The following is a 15,840-nucleotide window of genomic DNA, read 5'->3' as shown; positions in this document are numbered from 1 at the left end:
GAGGGAGGGAGGGAGGGAGAGAGAGAGAGAGGAAGTACAGGAAGCTTGTCCTTTCAAACTGAAAGCCTAACTGGTTATCTAGAAAACCCTGATATTTTACCCAAGAGATGTCACCTACCTTTTTGAGAAGTAGTTGTTCCTTGGATTAAGTAGCTACAGCATGCCAAGATACTTTTTGTGAGACATAGTACAGTGTTTAAAAAGAAAAAGAAAAAGAAACTAAACATCTCTGGTAAAGATTGAAAGAGTAAACAGCACTCTAACCTCAAGCACTAACAAAGTGCCCACAGTCTCTTGGCTCTGACTCCACCAGCACTCCTACCATTGTTACTAGACTAAGGCACGCTGTTGTGTATCATCCTGCTGTAATGACACCTATGTAAAGTCATGCAATGAAACAGTAGGGATTATGAGAGAAGTGATGTTGGAATACAACGATCAAAACCAAATATTAAATATAAAAAAATACTCAATATATTCAAATGTATAAGATTATTTTCCACTTTGTCAGATTGTTTGGTTTGTAATACCTTTATATGACATAACTAATATAGAAATGTATTACAATATAGACAACCCTGAAAATTTTGAGTCATTAAAAATATCCAAGAGGAATGGCAACACAGATTTATACATAGTAAATTGTTAAGAAATGCACAGAGTAATATCATTTTACCTTCAAAAGGACTTGAAGTGGAAGTGAGCCCCAGAAGGGTAAGAGCCCATGATTTCTTGTGGAGAAGTAGATGAGAGACTACATAAAATCAAATAGTGATCTGTGATACCAGATGTGGGTGAAAGCAACTCGGAACATATGTGGTGAATAAGGTAGTGTAGATGTTAGAAATGTATGCATGTGTGATTTGTGCAGTCCTATGTGGCATACTTCTAATGTTTACATTTTTCAGTGTTCAACTTATAATTCCTACAATTAAAGTTATGCAGAATTTCCATAATGCAAATTTTTACTTAATAGATCATTCACATTGAAACAATTCTTATTTTCAACTGAGAGATAGAGCAAAATTTCCTATACCATCTCCTGGTAGCATGAAAGATGCTAGGTTATAAATTTCAGCCTGATCCACACATCATTACCATTTTTTAAAAAAGGCTCATATAATAAATGTGTCTCTTAATCATAGCTGAGATCTGTTCTCTAGATTTTGGAAAAGCGCTAAGTTGTGGGAGTATCAAACCACTATTTGATAGTAATCTAAGGCCTGTTTCATGAAATAGAGTCCATACCCAACACTGCCCAGTTGGCAAAGAACCTAAGACTGGATCAGCCATGGACCTAGGGGGAGACCAAATACTACTGTTCTGCTAATAGAACATAGCAATTAAATAACTCCAAAAAACACTCTGCTATAGCCATATATCAGTGTCTTGTTCAGCAATTATCATAGTAGTTTCCTTCTGCATTAGATGGGAAAAATACAGAGACACACAACTTATACATTGTGCAGAAAGTGAGAGACCTTGGAACACTCAGTCCCAAATGGGATGCTCCATCAAATCCCTCCACTCAGGACTCAGAGAACCCTGAGGAAAAGGAAGTGGAAAGACTATAAGAGCCAATGAGGATGGAAGATGACAAGGAACAAAGGCCTTCTAGACACAACATGACTGAAGCACGTGGACTAATAGCGACTGTAGCAGCATGCACAGAGCCTGGACAGACCTAAACCAGATAGGATCCCAGCACTGAAATGCGAAGTAGGCACAAGCCCCATCCTTTCCTAGAGGCTATTTGCAAGTGATAACCTCTCCCAAAGGAAAAATTAGTTTTCTCCAATGGGCCCTAAATGGGTACACAAACCACACTTAAGGAAGGCCCCATTCTCAGCAGTAGGTGGCCAACTTAAAACAAACTGGTATTTTGGCACGGTTTTGGTCTCACAATACATTTTCTGGGCTCTTTTGCTTACAATTCTTTTCCTTATATATATTTTTATTATTATGTGTTTTGTGTTTATGTGAATGTGGGTCTAGCATCTGTATGTGTTTCTTGTGGTTTTCCTTTGACTCTTTTTTCTGTTTGTATGTTTTCTATTATTCTGGTTTATTTGTTTTTATTTTTATCTTATTTTATTTCCTTCATACTAGTATTTTTAGATGTCTTTCTGCTAATGAAAAAGAAAAAGAAAGGGTGTGGATTTGGGTGGGTGGGGAAGTAGGAGGGTCATGAGGGAGCTGGGGAAGGGAAACTGTAATCAGAATACGTTGTATGAAAAAATTTGATTTTGCTTATGAAGGTGGTAAATGCTACAAAACAAGGATAAAGTGTAAAATAATGTATAGCAAAAAATTCCATAAGGTAACTGTGGTTTTAAAGGGGACCTACACCTTGAGACACAGAACTACTCTGTACACATGTATGTCTAGTGAATTATACTTTAGCTGCATACCTAGGAAACCATTAAAATAGATAATCTTAAATTATTATGAGTTTGCATAATCTTAACTTTGGGTCCTATGAAAAATAAATGGATAACCCAATATTGCCTTTGCCTGCTATAAGTTAGAGTCATTAGTCATACCTTTAAAAAAACAAAAACAAAAACAGTTCTTTTCTATTTCTCTTCCTCCCTTTCTTGCTCTAAAAAAAGAGCAAGAATGACAGGAAATACTAATAAGCTCAATTTATACAAGCATTTGTCAACAGGTTGCTAATCTGTAAGTGAAAGCAAGGGTCAACTGATACCATGTGAGGTCTGCAAAACTAAGTGTGTTCTCGTTTTCTGTGTATTTAGAATTTTTCTAATTCTAAATGTCAGTAAGTCTTGAAGGATTAGAGAAAAGACTGTGCATTGTTATCTTGAGCTTAGAAAATTCTCTTCAGTTGCCACTTTGCTGCCACTTCAGTTGCTACTTTCATGTCCACAGTAGTATGATTAGCCTGCAACCATAACTGATGAATTCTGAAAAAGGAAGGGAGTTGGGGGATGGACTACCTGAGCACAGAGATCTCCGGAGGCAGTGAGCAGGTACAAACAGAGTCAGGAAGAAGCTCGAGTGAGACAGCTCTTTTAATGAGGGTGGGGAACAAAGGCTATTTAAATATTTGGGAAGTGGTTAAGGGTCTTCAGGATGAGCACACATCATTGGCCAGGGTCAGGGTGCTGGAGATGCCTTATTAGCATAAGGAGAAATTTCATGTGCTGCTGGACATGACTTTATAAGGAGAGAGGAAGTTTAACCTGGCTAGTAGGCTACATGACCTCCTAAGGGAGGGCAATGGTAAGGTGCAGGGTTAGTGCCCATAACAGTCCTCCTACTGCTGCGAATATCAGGATGAGATTTCCAGGGCTGGATACTCCTAGACCTCATTCTTGTTTCAGGTCTACTTCCCATAGCTCCACAGAGCCCATGCTTCCCAGCTCCACATTCAGCGATTGTTTCAAAATAGTACTTTGTAAGTAGAATTGAATAGAAACCAATAAAGTAAGTGGGTAAGTACATACCTCACTAATTTTGTTGAATGTAAAAAGAAATAAAATCAAAATTTTCTTGCTTTCACCTCTTCTCATGTCCACATCCAGTTCTAAGACCATTATATACTATTTTTCCAATTTTACTTTATATGCACATGCCCCTTCTTCTTAATTGCTACTAATAATTATTAATGCTAACAATCTCAATCATTTCCATTTTATGCTCAAGGGAGGCTTAAAGTCTTAATCCTGCTGTTTTAGCATTTTTGTACAGAAGGATTATTAGTAACTGATACAAGAAAATAAAAGACAGTTGTAGATGTGATAATACCAAATAAATTTTCTCCTCTTGTTAAGTACACTGTGATTGTGGACGGAGTAATCTCTTCCTACAGTACATGGTAACTCAAAAGGAAGTTAGATGTTAAGTCACCAGTTTACTGTTGTTACAAACACCAGTGTTGAAATATTCACAAAGACAAACATATGCTACTCTGAGAACAGGTGCTCATTCTGGGATGGATTTTTTCTACTCTACAAGCAGAGAGTAATCTGACTTCTCCAGGCTTGATGTGGCAGGGGATCTATAAATGTATAGATTTACCTGGTCACTATGACAATACATACATACATACATACATACATACATACATACATACATACAACAGCAAAAACTTAGCCATCTATGGCTTCTCAAAGGTCTGGGGAATGCCTATACTTTATTGGTTAAATCAAGTCAGGTGACATGGCCTACCTTTAAAGTGATAAAGTTCAGTTTTTATGAGTAGTCTAGTTACAACACCTCTTTTTTTTGTTAACCTTCATGATTACAGTTATCAGCTGATAAATACATTTAATGATTTCTTTAAAGTATACAATGAACCAAATATCTGAAAGCATTTCAGTTCCTCAGATTGATTGCTTTAAAAACTGTTGGCATAAAAAGAACATGATAAAAAATATGTTACAACTTCGACTGTTCAAACTTCCATTATTAAACACAGGAAAATTTCAGACTAAGTTTTACATAAACATCAAACTAGCATTTTAGGGGTTAAAAGTGAAAAAGAGATTACTTTTTCTCTGAATGTTACTAGATAACACAAAAACATGTGACCTAAATCATTTCATTAGTAGTGGGAACTGTGCAGAACTTAAAAAAAAAAAAGTTTAGAAACTTATAAATGTTAGGAAAGTTTTATAATCATTAAATAGCTAAGGTCTTATGTTAGTGGAAAAAATATGATTTGATCTCCATTCCTGTGCCCACATTCTGAATGTACCAGCTCACGTGTCAGCCATGGCTTGCCATGCTTGGTTAGATGTGTCTTCTTTAGTTACCACTTGGTTACTAACATGACCAAGGCCAGCGCCTTCTCCCCAGCATGGTTTGGCTGTCACATGTAAAAGTGATCTGGCTTGTTTAAACAGAATATTTTCTTACTGTTCTCCGTTATTTTATATCACAGCAGAAAGCTTCGAGTTAATAAACAGCATTTTACCATGGCCTACATGTCAAAATAGGTCATAGAACCTTAATGGAGCCTTTATAAAATCGATAATATCGCCATAATGGGTGCCACACACGTGTGGATGTGACCAGTCTGAGACTCAGACTGTTGCCAATATATTCTGCCTTCTATTAGTCTCCTGTGCTTTTTGAGTATCCATCTCTTCTCTCAAACTTGATTTAAAACTTCTTTCGTGCAGACACCAAGCTACTCACTTCTGTTAGATGAGCTAAGTAGACACACAGCTGTGGCCGTGGAAGTCCCCGACACTTTCATTTCAGTGACACTTATTCAAACTATGGAAAGAACAGAGAAAGAGTGTTCATTTATTAAAAAATACTTCAGAGAATTGCCTCATGGCCTGGCCCGTATGAAGTTTGAGGAAGGAAAAAAATCCCAATATTTGTTCTTAAACAATATCCTGAGGAACACATAGCAATTGTGTCCACAGTTTGCTTGTGACAGGAGGAGTGGGGTGCACCTGGGATCTGGTAGAGGGCACAAGGAGAAATGTGGTGTATATTACAATGCTCAAGAGACCTAAGCAGTCAGCAAGAACTGTGGAACTCCAGTGAGGATCAGGTCCAGGCTGAGAATCGCAGTAGTATGTTGGACTACAGGGTTGGCACCAGTTGAACTTACCATGGTAATCTCCTTTGAAATTTATTCCAATTTTGTAAATGTTGTTTTTGCTCTTCTACCTTCTGATTCACTGACTGACCTCAGGAACTAAGAGATGCCCTTTTATTTTAATGAGTGTATTCTTGCATTTTATTTTGTATGTTACATGTTTTTCAGTCAATTGTTCAACATATAGTCGGTGAATAGTCACCGGGGAACATATAAGACTAGAAAATTGCAGTTAAGAGAATATATGCCATCCCTTCCTTTATGTGCCTGGCAACTAAGTCTGGAGAAGGTAGCCTAATGACAGAGCAAGGAAGCACCATGCTGGCATTTTTTTGATCAGAACTGAAGAGGAGACATCAGAGTTGAGACTTGAAGGAAAAAATACTGCAGTTTGTATTTGTTTGTTCATTGTTTGTTTCATTTTGTGTTTTGGTTTGGTTGGTTTTTAGGTTTGGGTTTTCGGGGGGTTATTGTTTTGTTTGTTTTTTTAATGTTCTTTTGGGTTTTTTTTTGTTTTGTTTTTGCTCTTTGTTTTTTGACATCTGGAGTTGAATATGAAGAATTAGGAGATAGTACTTTATCAGGCAATGAAACGTTTGTTTTAGGTGAGGTGATGTTAAGTATCTAAAGACTGGGTGTGTGTTTTCAAACTCCCACATTGCACTTTCATTGGCCAGTGTAGAGGCAGGGATGTTAGCTAGAAGTCACCACAGTTGTTTGTCAAGAAGTACTGCTGAGTTGCAGTGTAAAGAGAGTAGCGATGGCCTATACTGCTGTCAGTGGAGGGGAACAGGGAATCCAGGCTTGTGTCGAGGTTTCTGACTTGAGCAATTACACACGGCAGTATCATTCCTTAAACTGAAGAGCAGAGAAAGCTGGTGCAAGCAAGGGTAGCTAGGAAAGTAAGTCGATTTCAGTTTTAGCTCTGTGCCATTTCATGTACAAGGTAGTATCTACTTGTAAATGAAATATCTGTATGTAGGGACCTTGGGTAACTAATTGACTATATGGGTCAAAGCCAAGAAATAGAAGCCCTTATAGTTTATATATCTCAAAAATTACATTTCTGTTCAGTTAAATAAATACATTATATAAAGATAATCTTTCAAATATGTGTTCAATAGAGCAAGTTTACTAGTTCTTGAGGTGTCTCATCATAGGCTTTGGGCATCTTTTTTCGCTAATTATTGCAAGCTCACATTCCTTATTACTGTGTTTGCCAAAATGTTAAACCAAAATATTATAAATATCTTACAAGTGTGTACTGTTTTTTCACAGTATACTAAAATTCCTTCCTATATATCTCTGGACAGTTCAAGACTATCAGCTGCTATGAGAGAAGCAGCTGGAGGCCAGGAAACTGGGCTACAACCACAGACCAGTAGTTCTAATAACGCTACTGTATTTATTCAAGGTTTATAGCCAGTTTACAAAATCAGAAGTCAGGAAATTAACCAGGCCAACACCTAAGATCCAAGCCAAAGGTTAGAGCAGAAGCTGTGGGTGAAACCAAGAATCAATTACAAGATTAGTACATCAGAACAGGACAATTCTTATGGGAAGCCCAAGATCCTCATCACTTCCTGGGTCCTTTGTGAGAATTCTCTGTCCACAGACTGAGTTGGCACTCTTAAGAGCAGGGTGGTGGTGGTGCATGCCTTTAATGCCAGCACTTGGGAGGCAGAGGCAGGCAGATTTCTGAGTTCAAGGCCAGCCTGGTCTACAAAGTGAGTTCCAGGACAGCCAGGGCCATACAGAGAAACCTTATTTCTGAGGTGGCAGTGGGGAATTCCCAGAGTCTTTATAGGATCTTACCTGGAATCACACACGGAGGATCCTACTGGGAGAGCCTTAAATACTGTCTGCTATTCTTTTAGAATAAATACATTAATTTTAAACAATTTTGAGTATTATTTATGAGTCTACTAAATATCTAGAGAGAAAGTAAGCATTATTTTAGTTAAACTGACCTCAGAAGAAGAAATAGAGTAATTCTAGAATGAATTGGGTTTCTTTAAATGAATGTTAAATGCTAAAAATCGAAACTACCACATTCTGTTTTGAATGTAATTTACCCTTAACAAAGTTGGTCTTTTCTCACTTAACATCTTCCTGGGAACTTTGTTGATAATTCTTGGATTTCTCTTTTTTCAAACCTTTGATACAACAAAAAGACTCACCTAGTTAAAAAAAAATGAATGCTTTTATTCAACTGTTTTTGAAATGGATTAACCAAGATATATCTGTCTTTTGAAATGTGAGCTTGAGTACACAGTGTATTTATGCATCTGGACCACTTTACAGGTATGTATCTACCACTCCCATTGGAAGTTTCACCCTCAGTTTCACCTACAACCACAGCACAAACCCTCAAGTAAACATTGCCATGAATTCTTTCTCTACCCTCTCAGAATTATCCAATGCACATGCAAAACTGAGCATGCAGAACTGTGTTCTTGTTTCTTGTCTCTACAAAAAACACAGATCAATACTCTGAACATTGCTTTTCTCTGTCTAAATATCAGCAGAAATTTCCAACCTTTTTAAATGTTGCATGGTATTCCATTATGTAAATTTATTTAGTTTAGCCAGCTGTGTAAAATAGACAATTAACACAGACATTTCTCTGCCGAGATTTTAAGGCTACAGCTGATACATCATCTGTATAATACTTTATATACATAAACATATCTACTGGAAAATATGTCAGAAGCAATTTGATAATACAGGAGGTGTTATGTTGATGATTTTAAAGCATGCAGCCACATTGCCTTTCCCAATACCACCACACATTTCCATTTCTCCACAACATCACTGATAGAGTGTTGTGGGGTTTTGTTTGTTATTTTTGTTGTTTTGTGTTTTGGGTTTGGTTTTGCTTCTTTAAAACAATAAGTGAAAAATCCAATATTATAGCAATTTTTTTTATTGTTACACAATTTTGCATTTAGTGGTTCCTTAAAAACTTGTCTGCTAGATTGTCTTTGTTATTGTTTGTCTGTTTTCCATTATGTGTTCTTGTAGGGTTTTTATTCTATTTTATTTTATTTTTTATTAATTTTAATTTTAATTTTAATTATTGTATTTATTTATATTCCAGTCATTGCACACCCTCACTGCCCTCTTCCCACAGTTCCTCATCCCATTCGTCCCAGTGTTCTCCCTCCCACCAGACCTTCCCCTTTCCTGGGCATTAAGGCTCTTCAGGATTTAGCATATCTTCTTCCATTGAGGCCAGACTAGTTAGACCTCTGCTATATATATGCCAGAGGCCTCAGGCTAGCCTGTTCATGCTCCTGATTGGTGGCTCAGTCTCTGGGAACTCCCTGGGGTCTGGGTTAGTTGAGTCTGTTGGTCTTCTTATGGGGTCATTCTCCCTTTCAGCTTCTTCAGTCGCTCCCCTAACTCAACCATAGGGTTCCTTGACTTCAGTCCAATGGTTGGGTATAACTATCTACATCTGTCTCAGTCAGCTACTAGTAGGGCTTCGCAGAGGACAACCATACCAGGCTCACATCTGTGAGCACATCATAGCATAGTAGTGTCAGGTCTTGATGCCCTCACTTTGAGATGGATCCCAAGTTGGGCCTGTCATTGGACCTCCTTTCCTTCAATCTCTTCTCCATTTTTGTCCTTGCAGTTCTTTTAGACAGGAACAACATTTTTTACATTTTTTACTGTGGATTAGTAACCCTGTCCCTCCACTTGAGCATTTTGGCTAAGGTCATCCCCAGTGATTTCCACTTATTCTTTTGGCTCTCTGGGCTTCTCTTCTGTCCCCTCCCCCTCATATCTGATCTGTTCTCCTTTTCCCCTCTTCTTCCCCTCTCCCACACAGATCCATCTCTCCCTCTGTCTCCCATGTTCTTTCATTCCTCTTTCTGGGTAGTGTCGATACATTTTGTTAAGAGTCAGGGATAGCCTGGGAGGAGTTTGGTGAGAAGAATATGATCAAAATACATTGCTTGAAAAAAAATGATCCAAAAAAGAGAAAAAGAAAAATGTTTAAAAAATAAATAAAACCACTGGTTTCTAAAAGACATCTCTGGTAGGCTACCTTTTTCTAAAATGTTTTATTCTCAGTTCTCACCACACTTGACTGTGATATAATTTTTGGCCAAGCATTTTCTTTTCATTTTTTTATGTATCAAATGTACCAACCAGTATGTTTGGTTTCGAATCAATAAAATAAAGATACATGAGACTGAAGTGTGTCTCTAAAACTACCATTCTGCCAGGAATGATGATGTATGTCTTTAATCTCAGGATTTAGGAAGCAGAGGCAGGAAGATCTCTGTGAGTTTGAGACCAACATGGTCTACATAAAAAAACTCCAAGGCAAGACTACAAAAAGAAATCCTGTATTGGTTGAGGGAATACCCAAGGAGGGAGAGGAATAAGGGAAGGACTATGTGAGGGGGTGACCAGGAGGTGGGCAGTGAGTGGGATGTAAAGTGAATACGTAAAAAACAAACAAATATAAATAAAAGAATTCCTGTATCAAAAAACAAACAACTACAAAAACAAAACCCTAGCATCATATTTTTAAACATAATATACATGGGTAAAAACTAGTAATGGTTAATGTCATTGCTATAATTAACACTGTGTGAAAAGACTGACATCATCATCATAATCATCATTATCATCATATAAAGTATTTATTATATATAGTATTTATATATTTATATATAGTATATACAGTATATATAATGTATCATAATAATATAAAGTAATGATCAAAATGGATCAAACATCACCTATGCATGCAGTGACACACTCCAGTAAAGTATTTAGGAGCCACGGAGAGGTCTATTGATGCAGATGAAAGACAGCAAAACAAAGGATGAATTAATGAAGAAAGCTGCCATTGCTTGGACGAGGAAACAGTATCCTAATGATGCTGATTGGATTTCAATTCTCTCTACAATTTGTAGACAAATCTCCCCAAAGTTAATAGGACTTTTTTTAAGTCTGAGCAAAAATAATTCTATTTTACAAAAATAATTTTAAAAATAAACTTTCATTTTAGAATTCTAATAAGCCCATATGTGTAATTGGGTGTATCACCTTAAGTGCAATTTGAACTTTCAGTTGTTTTCACAAACATTTTTCTCATATATTAGGCAACTTTCTCTAGTGGAACTGAACCAACAAAAAATAATTATATCATAGCAGGGAGCAGGAGGGGTTTAACGCATGTATTTTTGTTCTTACTTTGTTTTATTGTTTTCTGGGTTTTATTTAATAGCTTGCTAAAGTTTAAAAAATCGACCTCACAGGCTTGTTGTTGAAGATGCAATGTCCAGCCAGGTACCTCTTTGATGGGACCCTAAAGAAGTGAGGTTGATGAGAAGGAAGATAGTTTGTGAGAAATATTGGAACCCTGGTCTTTTATGACTCTTCCTTTGCTTAACCCCACACTTAGGAGAGAGGCCTCCTTCTCCATACCCTCCCTCCATGACAAGTTCCACCAAGAGCCTAAGGAAAAACAACCTTGCCCTGACATGATTGACACCATAAATCAAAATGATGATTGCCTTCTTATAAGTTATTTATCTCAGGTATTTCGTCACAGTAACATAACAATAGCATAATGCTAGAGAAGATATTTATAAAATCAATATGGAAAACTAAATAAACAAAATATCTAAGAAAACCTGATGTAGAAAAATAATAAAATATATCAAAACTCTGCAGCATGTTACAATATATTCTAACCCCTATTAATTTAAATAATGGAACTGTGTGAATAATAGGTAAGACTATTATTATAAAAGAAGTCCAAAAATGGGTCTAACATATACAGAAATATAATTTATGATACTATGTTACCTTAACTCTATGAAAGGAGAACTATTCAACAAATGTTTAGGGGACACCTGAATAGCAATCGGAAATAAAATATTAAATCCATTTCATGACCTTCAAAAACTAAGGAAGTGCAAATAGGTCTGTAGCAGCTTGTGTTCTCATGTTAATTATATTACCCAAAAACCAGTTTGCCATGTCCCAAAGTAAAGGAAACCTACTCCTAGTTGGTTTCTGACTGGTCAATAAAGTTACTACTGGGCAGGGAAATAGAGATGGGACTTTTAGGATTCCAAGGGAAGGGACCAAAGATGAAGGAAGAGGGAATTGCACCATCCATGACAGGGTGAAGGAGAAGGTGCCAGAGGGAGACACAGCTAACATGTAGGCACAGGGAAAAAGCAGCCCCAGGAGAGCTGTCCATCAGCATCCAAGGCAGCAAAGATAAAATACAGATTTATAAAGTATTAACTCAGGAACATCTGAAGGGAACGTGTGTTAGCCACTTGGAGTTAGGGAGTGGCCCAGCCATTGAGCTGTTTAAGATATTTTAAATATAAGGTCTATGTACATGTCTTTCTTTAGGGAATTCAGAATATTGAGGCCAGTAGAGAGGAGCATACATGCACTTGCAAGGAGTTTATAACAGATTACCATATTAGAGCTTCATAGGTAAATATCCAAAAATTAAAAATAAAAAAGAAAAGAAAAAAGAGGAGACAGACATTATGATTAAGTAGGTCTGAGGCAATCTCTCAATTCCCCAAAGAAGCCATTAGACAGAGTCCACAGAGGTCCTGTTTTTGGGAAGAAGCCACCCCTCTCCTAGCACAGAACCAGTACTGCCATGTCCATGCCTCTCCATCAGCAGTTTCCTAAGTGACATGCTACTTATTGGTGGGGTAAAAGATGAATCCCCTCTGTGTTTTCATTATTCATAGGATAGAAATTTCAGATATAATGTGACCCACACCCTGATAAGAAAAAGGAACTTGATTCAAACATACAGGCAAGGAGCAGTGCTTTGGCTCCCTAACATTGAGTCTAAAGTGCAGATGTTGCCAATTCTATCCAAGCAGACCAGGTACCAATACTCACAGGACAGGCTCTCTATAACTGAACTAGACTGTGATTTGCTGGAAAGGATTAGGCCTCACCATTTTCAATGAGAATGAAAGCTTACCATTTATTGTACATCTTTATATACATCAAAGGAAAAGGGATGAATTTTGATCCATCTACCATTTGTTCATAAAACAAAAATAAATAAATAAATGAACTCCCTTCTATTGTCTCTCCTCAAAAGAAAATAATTTTTCCATTCTTTACATATGTGTTACTAAATTTAAAAAAAGGCCTATTCTCAATGCTATTTTAGAAAACTATTCACTTGTACTAAAAAAAAAAAAAAAAAAAAAAACTTTTGTCCAGGAGATAGAGGATCTTTTCAGTTGCATTATTTGAAAGATCATCTGAAAACCTGTGTATAGGAGGAAGCTACTTTGACTATGTTCTTCAAATTAACAGCTCACATACTGAGACTCAGAAGGGCTAGTGCAGCTTGAACTCCTAGCTCCATCTTGACTCTACCTTTCTCTAGTCATGTGATAGAGTTAGAATCACTTCTTGCCAGTAACCGGTGACACATGGCAATAAAAGAGACACTTAAATAATATTTGAGCAGGAAAACTTGCATTTATTTACAATACAAGTTGAAGACAAGATTTTACATACACACTACTAAAATACAGACACCATATTGTTCCAGCTACAATTATATTTGACATCACCCATAAACAGAGCTCTGAGCTGTTAACTTTGTCATCACTGGATGGCACTATTTGGATCCATTCTGGAAGGACACTCATAATTCTTGCTGGGGGTAAATTGAATCTCACCTTTTTTGTACTGAGTGACTTGGCTTATTTGGTATCAAGTTTCCCCTTATGCATGAAAGACAGAATTTAGTGGTAACTGGTTAAAATTGATGTCAGTTGACTAAGGGAGAGCAACTATCCTTGAACTGTTTTTTCCTGGTCCTTGAACTTGATATTTTCAGAAGACAAGAAGTTGAACAAGCTTAGAGTGTACAGGTTTAGAGCGTAAGCTAATATGTCCATGCTTAAAGTATGGCAGAAGACAGAAGGAAGACTGTCTCTGAAGAGAGCTGATCACTGCTGAGCAAAGCTACTCTTCTGGGAAAGTCACATATGGGGAAGCACCAGATAGTTCTTCCTTTCCACATTATATATGATAATCATTTGGGGTTTATACTAAGATATCTGACGAAATCAGCTTCAAGGAGGCAGTACTAATTTTGACTTATAGTTTAAAAAAATTCAGTCCACAGTCACTTGGCTGTTTCTACATATGTGCAGTAGGCAAAATAATATCATGGTAGGGTGTAGGCCATAGGGAAAAGCTCTCCACTTCACCGTGAGAGGGGAACAAAATGTAGGTGGAAAAAAGTGGGCTTTCACCAAGCATACCTGTGGGAAATCCTCCATGGACTTTCTTCTTCAAAAGTTCCCATCACTAACTGATAAATCTATCAATAGATATATTAATAAATCTATGAATAAATCTATCAATAGACAGATCCATTGATGAAATTAGAATCACCATGATCCAACTATCTCCCAAAGGCTCCAAATTTAAACACTGCTGCTTTGGAAAACAGGCATCAAACACATAAGCTTTCAAGGTTATTTGAGGTCTATAGAATTTTATCCTTTTCCCCACCTATAGTTCTATTATCTACAAATACTATCTTAATGGCACCAAACCCTTCCCCCCACCCCAAATCTCAGATAATTCTGAATTCTTCTTTTCAGCAGATATTCTAGAGTATTTGTCCTTTGCCATGTACACTTCCATCATCAATTAATAAAAGCCTAAGATCTCCTTCTCTATGTGGCAGAATGTGACTATTTGGAGATAGATAAAGTAAGAAACATAAAATGGAGTCATTAAAGTATGCTTTCCTCAGTTTGATTTTTCTCCTGAAAAAAAAAAAAGATAAATACAGAAAAAGGAAGGAGAAGGGTTAAGTAACAGCAAAGATGTTTGAAGAAGTCATAAGGAATCAAACTAATCACAACCTAAAAAAACCTAAAGTACATGCAAATCAGCGAATAAACATACAGGTTGACAGGAAGTAACATTTTCTGAGCCAATAACGCTTCCTCTATGACCGATCAACCAACATCATGCATGAGGGACCATCTCTTGGCCCAAGAGATAACTCTTAGCCAAAGTTGTCCAGAAGATTGACAAAAATGTACAGCCTATCGCTGTTGCCCTTGGTTAGCACCAAGGTACATGTCTCTATGAATAAAGACACTGTGCACTTCAGAAACATGACCCAGAGGCTACTCAGCTGGAACTAACCTGAACTTTCTCTCCATGAGGACTGGTTTTCATGGTATCAGAAGGCACATTGATGTGTTTATTAAAAGATAAAGAGAGGGAGATATGTTTTATAGAAGTGTGATGAGGTATAGGGGAAGAGAGTGCCTCAGCAGGCCCATGCTAAGGCATTTGTTCCCCCTGAAGGACCAGCCAGGATGGTATAATATAGAATAGAGGTTATTCAGGGCTTGGAGAGAGGAGTTAAGAGGGTAGTAGAGACAGAGAAAGGGAGAGAAGAGAGAGAGAGAGAGAGAGAGAGAGAGAGAGAGAGAGAGAGTAGAGAAGTAGAGGCCAGCCATGAGCACATGAAGAGAAGAGGAAGGGAATGAGGAGAGAGGAAGAACAGGAAGGAAGAGCAAGAGAGGAGCAGGAAAGTGGCAAGCAGCCCCTTTTACAGTGGGTCAGGCCTACCTAGCTGTTGCAGGTAACTGTGGAGCAGAGCTTAGCAGATGCTAACAACCATCTAAGCCTACAAATGAGGGAAGAAATCAATGGTTCTGCCCAGCTATAGCACCTCAGTCTGCATCAAGGAACCTTCTCTTTGAAGCAGAGAGAGAAACCATTACAGAAACCACAATGAATCAAAATGCAGAGTAGTGGAACCCAGTATCATCAGATACATCTACAAACCAACCAAAGGTTCAGGGAATATTGTGGAAGAAGGCGGGGAAATACTGTAAAACCCAATCGGGGAGTTTGCTGTGACGATTTGTTTTTTAATAACATCAGAAATCACACCAAAAAAGTGTCACAAACATGATGCTTAAACATGAGCTGAACAAAGACAACAGACATTCTAGTGTGGACTGGGACAGCCCAGGAAGCCTTAGCCCTATTAATAAAGACACTACAACCAAGAACAAAAGACTACAGGCAAACAAGAAATGCTGAGAACAGGAGAAATAGTCTTCCTCAGGGGAAAGCACATTCATTGTGTATCCAGTACCAAATGGTTGGCCATGAAAACATGCATAAAAGCAACATTATGTAGACTGAGCAGGTGTGTGTGTGTGTGTGTGTGTGTGTGTGTGTGTGTGTGT

Source organism: Mastomys coucha, unplaced genomic scaffold, assembly GCF_008632895.1.
Source record: "Mastomys coucha isolate ucsf_1 unplaced genomic scaffold, UCSF_Mcou_1 pScaffold15, whole genome shotgun sequence".
Classification (NCBI taxonomy): domain Eukaryota; kingdom Metazoa; phylum Chordata; class Mammalia; order Rodentia; family Muridae; genus Mastomys; species Mastomys coucha.
Note: the sequence above shows the minus strand (reverse complement) of the source record.